Below are 15,034 nucleotides of genomic sequence, written 5' to 3'. Positions count from 1 at the left end.
TATGCAAGTTTTTAACATGTGAGTTTAATTGATTAATTAATAAATTACTGAGTTAGAGTCAGGTGATTGATCAACCAACATGATTTAATTATTTGACAGCCCCCCAAATTAAATACACTAATTAAACAAAATAAAAACACAGAGCCAATCCAACCTGCGTGCCTCTCCTGAATAGCAGATGGGCACAATTATTGCTTCTTTGAAGAGGGCTACATCATGAACCATAGCACTGACACCTGGACCAGAAAGGTGAGCCATGGACATGGCAGTAGGGATGCTTGTGGAATTTTAAGCTTTGTGAATTCCAATACAAACTGACCTGATCCACACTATCCCTGGCTTTTGCACTTCCAGTTTTCAGATCAAATATGTATCAGAATGTAAGTCACAAGTACATATTTTCAGAGAGAGAGATCTGTTTAGATATGCAATTTTGAGAGAAACCACAAATAGACATTTGAGTGCAAATCTTCATGCAGATCTCTCTCTCTCTTTTTAAAAAAGCATATTATTGTGGAAACTGAATCAGCTTATAAGTGAATGCATACAAAAGTGATATGGAATGGAAAGAAGACTGATTTGTGCTTTGCTACGTAACATCCAATTTCCATACATGGTTTAATATCCAGCTAAGGTTACATCGGGACATGGGTGGCGCTGTGGGTTAAACCACAGAGCCTAGGACTTGCCAATCAGAAGGTCGGCGGTTTGAATCCCCACGACGGGGTGAGCTCCCATTGCTCGGTCCCTGCTCCTGCCAACCTAGCAGTTCAAAAGCATGTCAAAGTGCAAGTTGATCAATAGGTACCACTCCAGCGGGAAGGTAAACGGCGTTTTCGTGCGCTGCTCTGGTTTGCCAGAAGCGGCTTAGTCATGCTGGCCACATGACCCGCAAGCTGTACGCCAGCTCCCTCGGCCAATAAAGCGAGATGAGTGCCGCAACCCCAGAGTCGGTCACGACTGGACCTAATGGTCAGGGGTCCCTTTACCTTTAAGGTTACCTCATCTGAACTCATAGTAGTGCTGGCCCAGAGCATTCATCCCTATATTTTTGGGATAAATATTGGATTAATCATCAGGATTCATCAAATTTGAAGAATTTTTGCTTTACTTCAAATGCAAGATGACATGAGCCCTCATCCTTTCTTTTAAGAACAAAAATACAAGAATATAGGAAGCTGCCTTATACTGAATTAAGCCATTGGTCTATCTAGCTCATTATTGTCTACACTACAGGATGAGGCTCTCTGGTCCATGGGCCCATCTTATCCTGCCAGGCCATTTTCCCCAAACTACACCCACACTCACTGAGTTTATTCATCAAAGCTATGCATGTAAAGACAACAATAGCCCAAAATACTTCAGAATGGACCAATGATCAACTTGCTTCTCAACTATGCTATGCATAGTTAAAGTCTATTGTGGCAATGTCGGTAATTGACTGACACCGTCCTCTTCCCTTACAACTCTTTTAAATTACCTTGAAGCTTATTTCCACCTAGCCCTGTGGAATATTAATCACCACTTCATTAGATTCACTGAAAGGGGAAGTTGGGAATTTACAAAAGCAATTTCTAATTGCACTTTTGAGTCATAGTGAGATTGAAATGGGGGAGTGGGTTGCTCATGAACAAACTCCACTATTAATTAGCATCAGTGATAACTTAGAAGAGGGGGGAAACATGTGTCAGCAATCACTTTTCGTATGAGGATCTCAAGGAAATTACCATCTGAACTTGCTTTAATTGCAAAACAAACAGAATGGAATTAGGTGGAATGTGGCTCTACATAGTGTCCTTCTGTCCTGGCCCATTCCAGCTAAGGAGGGCATGTGTCTGTATGCAACTAAAGCTGCAAGAACATTATTTGCCCAAAAATGGAAAGAAGATGATGTCCTGACAAAAGAAGAATGAATACTGAAACTAATGGACTATGCAGAAATGGTGAAGTTTAGCGGAAGAATAAGAAATCTCTTTTTTTATAAAGGAATGGAAATGGTTTATTGAATATTTACAAAGAAGCTGAAAACAGATCAAGACATTGGCAGGATTATTGTTAAAACCTGCTGTTTGAAAATTAAATATGAGAACAGATGATTAAAAGAATAAGTTAAGATAATTTGGAGTATGCAGAGAATGTGAAAGTAAATACAAGGAACCAAAGAAAGAGGGGGAAGGAAGTCAAGGTTCAAAATGTTAGAATGATTGTTGAAGTATTGTTGTAATGAAAATTTCACACACACACAGAGAGAGAAAGAGAGAGAGAGAGAGAGAGAGAGAGAGAGCATCAAACCTGATAAATTGTAGGTTCCCTTTCCTCCCTTGGCCTCTGCTCCTTCTATCCTTTGCATCTTCCCCTAACCCTTTCCCCTCTTACCTTCCTTCTCTCCCTGTGAGATCTCCTTACCAATAAGTTTGAACAAGCTCTCAGTGATCTACAGCTGAATCCGTGGCTTGTCTCCACTGAACAGTATTGATTATGAGTTATTACAGTAAGACCTTTTCCTTGTGATACTCATTTCTTGAAAATGAAAGCTCCTTCTCTATACCGAACCCATTCAAATTAGCAACATGCAACAGTCTTTGTGGTGAAAATTCTATTCTATTCTCCTTTTTCAGTAAATAGGTATCCTCCTACCATTTTGTAGTGTTTGATTCAGTCATTTTAAAAAGCTGGAGCACCCTAACCTTTTGCCTTGAAATTCACTAGAAAAAGTCACATTGGTTTCATTTTTCATCTGACAGACACTGCCTCGGACATTGGATTTCAAATTAGTCTATTTTGCTCTTATGTGGAGAAACCTAGAATAATTCAGTTTCACTTGTTGAAAATAGCTGGCAGGGAAAGTAGATTTCATTTAACTCTCACATGATTACTGCCACCATGGGGAGAATAGGAAACCAACACTGTTGTTGTCAACAGTATTTAGAGATGGGGAAGGGCCATAGCTCAGTGGCAGAACAGCTGCTTTGCATGCAGAAGGTCTTGGGATCAATCCCTGGCACCTCCAGGTAAGGCTTGGAAAGATCCTCTCTCTGAAAGTCTGAACAGTCAGTGCTGACAATCCTGACTTACAGTAGATGGACTAATGACTCACCAGAAGGCCCCTTCCTATGTTTCTTTGTAAGGAACATATGATACCGAGTCAAGACTATTGGCCCATCTTCCAAATAACATCTCATCTGACTCGTACAGCATAATTTGTAAAAGGAGAGGTGCCATTTCTCAAGACACGATAGGCTCATACCATTTGGAAGGCCTTCCTTTCCCATAACCCTAACTTCACTCATGCAGCTGATTCCATGAGAAGTTAGCTTTGGGAATCCTGTAAATATTAACAATGAGTCACCAGTATATACAGTCAGTGACCCTTGGCTGACACAATGTGGACACAAGAAATGTTATCTTTCTCGCTTTTGGATGGGCGGTAGCTACTGAAAGGCTCTCTGGCCAGTTTCTCTCACCTATAGGTGGGCTTCATTACCATGAAGTCCACAAAAGTCAGCACAGTGATACCTCGGGTTAAGAACTTAATTCGTTCTGGAGGTCTGTTCTTAACCTGAAACTGTTCTTAACCTGAGGTACCACTTTAGCCAATGGGGCCTCCTGCTGCCGCACAATTTCTGTTCTTATCCTGAAGCAATGTTCTTAACCTGAGGTACTATTTCTGGTTAGTGGAGTCTGTAACCTGAAGCACCTGTAACCTGAAGCGTCTGTAACACAAGGTAGCACTGTATGCTTCAGCTGAGCAGCATCAACATGACTTCACAATGGCCAGCCTTTGTCCTTCAGTCGGGCATCAGCAACATGAGGTCATAATGGAAGTCTTTGTCCTTCACTTGGGCATCAGCAACATGAGGTCATAATGGCCAGTCTCCCTCCTTTAGGCAGGCAGCATCTACATGAGGTCACAATGGCCCTGCCTATTCTTCAGTTGGACAGCATCAGAATGAGGTCACAGCTGACACAACTGTCAGTGGCTCCCAGCTGGTTGCCCAGGAAAGTATAAAGACAAAGAAAGGTTTCTTGCCATCCTTTTTTATTTCAATATTGACAAAGAGAGGCTATAGAACCCAGCCTCTTGGATAATGGCAAGTGAATCTCCTTTCCCCATCTCTCCCCACTTCCTCATTCATCATTCGTACGGGTGCTGCTATGTGCCCTCTGTCTTTGAGCACTTTGCTCTCTTATTTTTAAGGCTCACTGGGTTCTGGGAGATGGAAGGTCTGGGATGCTTTCTAATACACTGTGTAAGCCAGCGACCGCTCTGGTTCTGCCTCCTCTTCTCCCATTATTTCCCAGCTTTTCCCCTCATCTGCCTCTGAGCTGTGACCTCCCTCAAACCCCTGTTGTAAATCTATACTGTCTTCCTCTTTCTTCTCCCTGGAAGGGTCAAGATGGGTGGCGGTCTCCAGCATTCCTCCTCTGCCCAGTACCTGACACACGCTCCCTCTGTCTCCTTCCAGCTGGCTAATCATCATCACCAGTTGGCACTTGGGCCCAACCCTGTTTCTCTCACACACACAGATATATGCTGGAGCAGAAACATGTGGTCACAACCTCTCATTGAGGAGGAAAAAGAGCAGGATAATTGTTTGGTTGGGGCGGCAATCCCTTTTCCAACTCAAACGCATCTTCTGACTGAAGCCGTGGCTCCGGGTTCCGCCACCGCCTCGGTGTCTGTAGTTTTCCATGGCTTCGTGATCTGCGAGGGCTGCTTCCGCTTCGCCGCTGAGTACCAGAGGCAGCAGCTGCCTTTGCCTTACAAGCAGCTTGCGTGCTTCTCCAGGAGTCAGTTTCTGAAACCGCCAGTCCTAAGACAGGCAGGGCACAGAGGCTGCTGTGGTGCCATGAAGAAGGGGAGGCCGCCATGTATAAAAAGGACATATTGGAAGTTGTGCGAGGGGAAGATTCAGCCTAGGAGCTGGCGCATCCTGGGTGGGACTGGAGCCCAGATAAAGGCCTCTTGTCTCAGAGGAACTGCTGTATGCACCGCTGTGGCTGCTGCCAAAGGGGAAAAGGCCCTGGAGAGAGGAGACAGGCAGACAGAGCAGTCCTGGAAGTGTATCTCTGCTGCTTCCTTAGTTATCCCCAGGATGATTGTGTGGATCTGCTACCGCTGGCTGAGTTTGCCTACAATGCCTGCCGTGCTTCTGTGGGACATAGACTATTTTATGCAATCTTGGTATTTCCTCCACATGGTTCCCCTGCAAGTCCTATGCATGAGAGTGGAAAGGAGATGCTCTTGTCTTGAAGTGGGTGGGCCAAGCTTTCTTTGGGAGCAATGTCAGGGCTGGGGCATTGGGCATCCATTCCCCACGTCTGCCAGGAAGATACCAAGTCCTTCTTCCTTCACAGGGCCACACTTCAAGAGAATGGTCTCCGATTTTGTTTCCCAAGCTGATGGACAAGAGCCAAACTCCATTATCTGTGGCATTCCAATCTTGCCTTTCTGCATTGACTCCCAAAATATGTATGAGCGTGGAAGAGCTATGAGGGGCACCAGCTTCCTGCTGAAGCACGTCTCCCAACATTTGAACTTTGATGTAAGTAAGCAGGTCTCAAGGTGATTTCTGGACTAAGGCTTAGCACTGCAAATTCAGATCCCCCCCCCCAACAAGGCCATGCTTCCAGAGAATGGTATTTGTCGCCACTTCCCAAGCTGATGGACAAGAGCCAAACTTCGTCATTTCAGTCCATCCTTTCTGGATTGTAAAGTCCTTCCAAGTCGCTGAAGGAATCCATGCTACTCAGTGCCTTGCATGTCTTCGGGGATGTCCTGGTTGTTGTCTGAATGTGCCAGTCCCTGACAAGAGAAGAATGGCTTGACTGGCACATGTTAAAACTAAATAAAGAAATTAGAGCAACTGGTTGCTTCTGATCAGCCAACGATCAAATAATATTTCGTAATAAACCTTTCATTGAAGAGTAAAGGAGTATGTGGAGAGCAGCTGCAGAAATGGACAGACACAAAGGATCTTGGTCACAGAACAAGATATCTGACCATAAGTGTGCAGTGGACAGTGGGAGGGGGTATATTTCTCAAGAAACAGCTTAGCTATATCCCTTAGTGCATGCTCCATTTGTCACTATCCCTCCTTACGGACAGACAGATTAACTATTTCACACAGCGCCCCTAAATGCAGTTGTCCAGATTAATTTCTAATCATATCTGGGTATTCCAAAACTGTTTCTACCCTAACAACAGCTTTTGTGTGATGAGCTTTCTGTAGCTATCCGCTGATCTGCAGACTGACTCCACACCCTATTATAGTCTGCCAAGAAGAGATGGATAAATCTATTAAGCCCAGCTCTGCTTGACAACCTCACATGAACTTGCATTCATCAGACCCTTTCCAAAAGAGAGACAGTTCTTATTTCATCTGCCAGCTTAAAAAAAATAATCAAAAAAATATCCGTAACCAAACTGTGGGTTAATAGATCTTTAATCTGTCTTTAATTACTCATTAATAATGCAGTTCCTAATTCCCCTCTTTTTTCATTAAAAAGGGAAAAAACAGATAGATAAATGTGTGTGTTTACCAGAAGAGCAGACTGATAGGGAAAATACGGCTGCTATAACAGCTTTGGCAATCACTTTCTAGTAATTTTGACAGACAAAATAGAATAAAAATGAGGGATGTATAAAATGCTGCTGAGAAATCATGATAGCGGTATCAAAACTCCCCCCGCTTCCTTGGTATTCTTCAGATGTTTTACCCAAGACAAAACCGCCAAATTCACCTCAGAACTGCACTTTAGGCAAAATTCAGCAATAACATTGTGGGTTGACCAGAATCCCCATGGAAATTTCAAAGGTTTTTTATCAAAATCCCTGTAAAATTCCTCAGGCATTCTGGCCCAAGAAGCAACACCTAAGTCTTCCCTGCAATTGATGGCAACTGAAAAAATGATTCTTCAGAAATATCAGTGACTTCCCTGGCTCTCCTATATAGTTCTGGTGGTAGCCAACCCTTTGGTGGGGTGGAGCCATTGAACCATCCTCCTGGCACCAACAAATCTGTAGTTTATCTGAGCACGGCAAGGCAGCAGTGAGGTCAGGGCTGTATAGATGCATTAGTGGAGCCAATCCAGTGTTTCTGCCAGTGTCCCTGTGCTGTCACTGTCACCTCACAGTCACCCTCACCTACTGACTACCTGAAGTGCACATTTATACCACCCTGGGCACCGTAGCTCTGTGAGGAGAACTCTCCCTAGAAAATAGGGAGATTTGGAGGGTCTGCAGTCTCAACCCAATCTCCTCTCCTCAATCCCCTGTGATTGGCAGCAGATCTATCAGGTGGTTGGGACTACAACTCCCATCAACCCCATCAAGGTTGATGAAGGCTGTCTTAGAGGCTGATAATAGGAAGGGATATATGCTAGCACAAAGGCTGTTGCAAGGCTTTTTCATGTCTTGGTAAATATAGAAATCAAATCAAACCCAGAGATCAATGTCTTTCTTTTTCCCACTCCCATTCCATGCAATGCCTCACAGCTATTTTAAAAAAATTGTATGCGGCTAAATAATGGTAGTTTTTCTGTGTGATTCCAAGTGACACCCCCCCCCCTTTTCACAAGGGTCAGTTGCATTGAAGGAGGATATTCCTATGGTAATAGTTCATTTGACTGGCCTTGCTTCTTCACATGTAGGGATAGTGTTGGGTCAACATATGCATGAAAGGGACTGAGCCAGAAGTAACAGAAAGCTGCAAAGTTGAGGGCAAGGAGAGATGGGGGAGAGAAGGAAATGGCATTTCTGACATGAGACTAACCTATTAAGCAATCAAATCCCACCCCAAATGAAAATTGCTTCTCCAAATATTGCCTTTTGTCAAATAGGAAGCACATGGTAATGAAGAACATTGTGGGGATTACAGCTCCTCATTGGTAAGACACAATCAAAGACAAACTTAAAATATAAGCCTAGATCAGGTGGAGGGTCAGTGTTATTGACAACATGAGCTTTCCAGTGAATGTCCACGACAGACCAGAGCTTAGAAACTTCATTTGAAAAAGGATCCAGTTCAAGTTCAACACATCCAAAAAGGATGTGGTTTGAGATCTCCCCACATATGCTAACATAAGCAGAATATCAAAAGACTCCCAACATTTTTTAAAGCATTGGCGCATCCCCATGATTTGTGTACCTTTGAGAAACTGGCAAGGACATTAATGCACTTTATGTGCCTGGCATCTAATGTATCAGAAAGCACCGGGAAGAGTTTATGAGGAATGAGGTAGGAAAAGGGCATTCGTAGTAAGTTATTTCGAAAAGCTGCAATGCATGACAGGTCCTGGCTAATAAATAAAACATGGTACCCTCACTCATCTCCCAAAAGTTAAGCTTTATTACTGATAACACAATGGATGGTTCTGATATATTTGGAGAAGTCTGTTTTCTTTTGTTTGAAAGGGTTGGATTATTTGACTCTTGTACATAAGTGAATTTTGTCCCAGCGACTTCTTGGGACCACACAACCAACAAGGTTTGAAGGGAAGGTGGCTTGAAGGACTGAGGTTTGAATGAAATTCTTCTCTGGAGCACCCATTGTCCCCTTTTGTCCCCTGATCATTGCTGAATGCTTATTTGCAACACCACCTTCTGGCAAATACAGGAGATTATACATATCACAACCCACAGCAGGCCAATGAGCCCCAGTCCCAGCCCCGGTTCCCAGTTAGCTATTGTGGTTAAAAGCCATCCTGGGGAGCTTTACCAGAGGGTGAAATATATCCCTAAAATATATATAAATCATAAAACAACAACACTTGGATGTGTGTGGGGTTAAACTAGGCTACCTAGATAACACCTCTAGTGCTTCAGAAAGCCCTCTGCGAATGTTACCTTGGATTCTCTCATGTACTCAGTCTGATACTTTACTTCGTATTTTTACCCAAAAGAGAAAAGGAATGACAGTTGAAGCACTGAAATGAAATGGGGAATGAAAAATATTCACCCAAAAGAGCTAGGCCATCTATATGGGCATATTGGTGACTTTGGAGTTATATTCATTTTGCTTTCACAAATTCAAGGAGTCACAGTGAGCTTAATATTAAAAAAGGGTCATTCAGCAACCAGAAATGGGTAGTTGGAAACAGTTGCTGATTTTCTATTTTCAATGACCAATATTTTCCTTAAAAGGTAAAATCAGGCTAAATGGTGTTTTAGAAAACAGTTTGGCATTTTGATGTGAACTATATGTATGTGGGTGTAGGGAAGAAAAATGTTACATACATGAGGAGCACCATATACAATCATACAATGATGTAAGCTACACCAGCCATTTGGGGCTCTGGCTACACATGGGGGGAGGCGAGGTGACCTCCCCAGGCCACAGGATCCACAGGGACAGCAGATCCAGTCTCCAAGGAATGCATTGCCTGCTGCTACTACTACTGCCACTGCCATGGCGACACACCCCTGTGGCATGCTCCTTGGAGACTAGATCTGTCATTTCCTCATCATCAGCACTCCCCATGCCACTTATGCAGTAGCCTCTTTGGAAATAGGTGCTGCTGCTGGTCTCCCACCCTTTCTTTGGTAGGATTGGGAGTACCATTCTGTGATTCACCTCACAGGCCAAAATGTCTTGGGTTGGTCCTGGCTCAGGCTTTGCCCAATTGACATTTCTCTTCAGAGGAAAAAAGATTCCCCACACAGTCCCTACAATAAGGGGTCCGTTCCAATTCTTGTTGCGAACAACTAACCAGACACAGCTCTAGTAGTAATAATAATAATAATAATAATAATAATAATAATAATAATACCACAATGACATTGGCCATCAATTTGGCAGACTGATTCCATATGCACCTTTCTGTTGCTGAATTGGTGCAATTGTTTTCAGACTCGAAAGGTATGGGAATATTTTTTAAAAGCAATGAAATTTCCTCAAGGCTCTGTTGTTAACATTTTCCCTTTTTATTTTTTGCTTTGCTGCTAAGAGAGATGTGCCCTTCCTTCGCTGACAGAGCCCGCCTCCATACAGCTTGCCCTTCCTCAACCCACTGATCACACAACACTGCATACGTAAATGATCTGTTTTATATTCCCTCCTATGCTGTCTAGTTAAATCTCTCATTTTTAAATCTATGACTTCTCTATCAAGAAACAGGAGAAATTGCTGACTGCACTGTAAAACTCCCTGAGCTGTGAGGCCCATAGATCAGCTTTATTTGAGTTGGAGCATTTTCATGAAGAGGGGGAGGCTAACAGCAATCTGTCTCAGGTTTGGATGCTTGCTGGGTTCATAATTTCTACTAGGGCTGTTTGGGAAGGCCTCTGGTAAGATGAGATCCACCCAAAAATAATAACTGGCTGCTACCACAAATAATAAAGCAGTAATATATTATTTCATGTGCCTTGCTGAACTGGTAGGCACACTGGTTTCAGAGCATCGCTGTGGGAATTATGCTCTGAAATCATAATGTTGTTTACTGAAATTTGGATACCTATTTTTGCACAAGGCTCATTTTTGAAAGGGTCCCTTAGGAATGAGTTCTCTTTGGGAAGATGCATTAGCCCTAGTGAGCTTGATTGGTAGCAACCACAGCCAAGCTGCTACTCAAAAGCGTTGTTAGGAACTCAGCTGGGAAAAGCAGCAATTGCTTGTGTTAGGGGAAAATCCAGGGTTCTGATAATGCACATCCTTATTGCAGGCGAGAGACCAACACAACTATCCACACATTGCATCCTCATACAGTCTTTCTTTCTGCAAAGTGTGTACCAGTATCAGATGTGAGGGGCAGGTTTGTCCCTTTCCTCTCCATCACAATGTCCCGTACATATTTACTGTTGGACTGGGAGCCAAACTGATTATATCTTAGACCTCATCTACACTATATATTTAAAGCAGTATCATACCACTTTAAACAGTCATGACTTCTCCCAAAAAACCTGGGAACGGTAGTTTGCTAAGGGTGCTGGGAATTGTTAGGAGACCCCTATTCCTATCAGAGAGTTATAATTCCTGGAGTGGTTTAACAATCAGTCCCTCCCCTCTTCCCAGGGCATTCTGGGAACTGCAGTACCAATTGGTGGATCTCAGGGTTCTAGCAAAGAAACAAAGGAACATTAGCACACTAGTCTCCTGAAAATTCATCAGCATCTCTGCTAATATACAACTTTGTATGCAATTTCCCACAATATACACATTTTGGCAAAACAATTTCCCAAAATATATATATATATATTTATAATGCACTTGTGTATGTCATTTTCACCAATGTATGCATTCATATGCATGTTTCACCTTAGTATATGCAATTTTGTACACATTATGGGTCGCATTGCAAAATTCACAGAGTTGTGAATTTGGAAGGTTGGCTGTTCCACTTCACATATTATCTCAGAAAGTGCAAATTGGGTAAGTTAGCCTTTAAATGCAAACTAAATCAAATGTCTCCCTGATCCCTAACCCAGAGCCAATCCCCTCAATTCATAGCACTTTTTAATGGATGGAAATACAGCAGCTGGCATACAGAAGCTGCATCAAGCCAGGCTATGAGCTCAGCTCAGCTTTTGGAGGAGAGATTGCTTTCAACATGAACCATCAATCAAAAGAACAGCAGTTCTAAATAAAATGGCTCTGGGGAGGCAGGAGTGGTTTTCAGACAATGGCAGTGCTAGGCCACAGAGATGGGTCTATAATTTGAGGGATTCCTGCTATATTGAAAGAAAAGAAGAAACTAGGGAAAATGAAACACATACGTACCACATTGAGGTAACTGTGACTGAAAGGTCTCTTCCTTTTCGTCCATCAGCTGTTACCATAATTTAATGTCATTTCATAAAAGAATCCTTAAAGAAATTCCATTAGCATGACAATAAGCCATTCTTTGTCTCCTAATTTTTATTTTGCCTCTGCCAGTGGACTAGGAAAAAGCTTGTACTATGAAACAGCAACATTTGGTTTCATCCGTTTAACACACGCAGACCTAATTTCTGTCACTATGTCTATTTAACTGAAAAGCCATAGGGGTTGGGAGTATTGGGTTGCTACAAAATTTCACAGAAATTGGAAATTCTAAAACAAATCTGGAAGTTCTTACTTTTGGAAGGAATTGAGGGAGGGGAGCAAAAAATAAATCCAATCAAGCTAATTTTTCAGGTGATGCCCTGATGGTCAGGACTTCAAAAAGCAGAGCTGGGCTCTTTGAAAGGCCTTTTGCAAACAGCCCCATGCTACTCTTTGAACCTCTGAAAACCAGAGATTTAAAGAGCACTGCAGAGCTGCTTGAATATGGGTTTTCAAATGGCCCTGTGCTGTGCTGTTCAGCGGCCTCTTCCCAATAGGAAACTGAAGAGCAGGGGTTAAATCCTGCTGCTGTGACTGCATGTGCCAGTTCCTAAACTGGCATGCAGCCAATGCATAATCAGTAGTTCTAGAGAAGAAGAAGAAGAAGAAGAAGAAGAAGAAGAAGAAGAAGAAGAAGAAGAAGAAGAAGAGGAGGAGGAGGAGGAGCAGCCCAGGATGCTTATTGAACACATAATGTCAATCCATGTGTGGTTGGTAGACCATATAGTTGGTCAAGTCAACTCAAAATGTATTTAGGTCTGCGTTGATTCATCTTCGGTTAAAAACAATCGGCTTTAGCATTTCAGATTCAGTTCCTTCCTCCATCTAACAAGCTAATGGTGAACCCAGGGTGCAGGAAAGCAATCTGGCATGTGATCAAGTGGCAGAGTCCAATTGCATCCACTTACTTAACATGTCTTCTGGTCCAAAGATCCTGGCACATAGCAGTGGGATATATTACTCTGTGCATTACTGCTGAATGGACTGGGATAAAATATCAGTTTTCTATCTAGGAGGAGAGGGAGGTGGGCTGATTCTATTTTCAGCTCCTCCTCAGGTTGTCAGGGCTGAGAAAGCTTACTGTGATAACCATCTTAGAGGATACCTACACCTATGCAAGCCAAATCCAGCAGCAGGGCATGTGCAACCCTCGGTTCTGAATATGGGGTCTTTGAAATTTTGTGCGCATCAAACCTCTCCCAGTAGAGATATACAAGCAGAAGATTCTCCATCAGCCTTGTTGAGATTAATGGGGGTTTGCATATTACCAGGTGTTCAGTATCTTTCTCTCCTTCTCCCTTCTGTGCCCGATATCCCCTTCCCCTCAGAAAACATTGGTCCTCATTTTCCCCCAAATGTATATTTAACTGCCCCCACTAGCTACATTCTTTATTATTAACTGTGATCAAAGCTTAATAATGTGTAAACTGATCCTGTATGGCACTGTATTAGGACTTGATATCTGGTAATTTTGAAGAGTTTTGTTTTTGCAGCCTAAAGTGGTTTATTACATTGTTACTTATGTTTTATTTGGCAGTGCATTTAATGTATATGTTGCAGCTCATATTGCTTTGAGAACTGATAGGCTTTGATTTAACTGTTTTCTTGTGTGAAATTGAATTTGTTCCTAATTTTAAAGCTTATAAGTCAGCTGGGCCTATTTGTCTGAATAGCAGCTGTTGTGTTTTGGGACTGGCTCTCACCAATTTGCTGGCATGTGATTAATTTTAAAATTATCTGAAAACATTCACAGTTTTGAACATAACATATTGCATGTCTATAAAACATGTGCAAATCAATTCTCATTCCATTTTCCACATGGAAATTAATATATTGCATAGAAATGTGAATATTCATTTCTCTAGTTTTACCTGCAAAGTAATTAAAGTCTAGTCATGAGTTTCAGGAAGGAAAACAGATTCTTGCACGTAGCTCCCCATATCGTAATTTAGACACTTTATCCAACGCAGTTATTCAATTCCATGTTGAATAATGCCAGGTCTGGCACTTAGTCAAGATATACACAGGGAGAAAAAACTTGAGAAAGGTCAAGCTGTAATAATTACTCCTGATAAAAAGGAGTGGAAGATATGGAAGTTTTGTGTTGTTTCCTTCTCATTTTTACAGCAAGTGACAAGATGGACATTAAAGGGTGTCAGACAGCTGTTTGTAGATCCTATTTAGAGGGGACTGGGAATCACTTTAATACCCATGGAAGTAGCAATTGCTGACATGGCAAAGTAGCTTCCAAGAGGTAGCAAAACATTTGCAGGAAACAGCTGAGTGGGAAACACTCAGAATATGGGCATTAAAATTATGTTGAAAACATCTGGGTTAGGATAGAAGGAGAGAGAAAACAAATGTGACAATGTTATGGCAGTATATCACAGGGCACTCAGCCAAGTTGAATACATGGGTCATGGGTTATGTTTTCCCTAAATCTATGATTCTATGAAATACATTCCAAAACTTTCATAGATGTGAGCTGACCAGAGTGGCTGGGACAACGCAGACAAATAAGCAGGGTATTATTATTATTATTTTTATTTATTTATTTATTTATTTATTTATTTATTGTGGTAGTAATAGTAGAATTAGGGATGCGGGAGGAGCTGTGGTCTAAACCACTGAGCCTCTTGGGCTTCCTGATCAGAAGGCTGGCAGTTTGAATCCTCACAATGGGGTGAGCTCCCATTGCTCTGTCCTATAATTTCAAAAGCATGCCAGTGCAAGTAAATAGGTTCCACTGAGGCAGGAAGGTAAATAGCATTCCCATGCACTCTGCTTTCCATCATGGTGTTCCACTGCACCAGAAGCAGTTTAGTCATGCTGGTCACATGACCCAGAAAGCTGTCTGTGGACAAACGCCGGCTCCCTCAGCCTGAAAGCGAGATAAGCACCGCAACCCCTTTATCTTTACTTTTTTACCCAGTAGTAGCAGTAGTAGTAGTAGTAGTAATGGGGGGTTTCCACTATTCTGACATCTCCTGAAAGTTGAACTCTACTAAATATGGAAGGAGCAACACATTTTTTTGTCTTGGCCTGTTGACAACTTTATATTTCAGAAGATGGAGTAAGGAAAAAAGGGATCTCCCAACCTGAACTTAATCCTGACCAACAGGGGAGAAGGGACAAATCTCTCTCTCTCTCTCTCTCTCTCTCTCTCTCTCTCTCTCTCTCTGTGTGTGTGTGTGTGTGTGTGTGTTTCTCCCCTCAACGTATCTGCATGATAC

The sequence above is a fragment of the Podarcis gaigeae genome (genome assembly GCF_964106915.1).
Source record: "Podarcis gaigeae genome assembly, chromosome: 5".
Classification (NCBI taxonomy): Eukaryota; Metazoa; Chordata; class Lepidosauria; order Squamata; family Lacertidae; genus Podarcis; species Podarcis gaigeae.
This window is presented reverse-complemented; position numbering follows the sequence as displayed.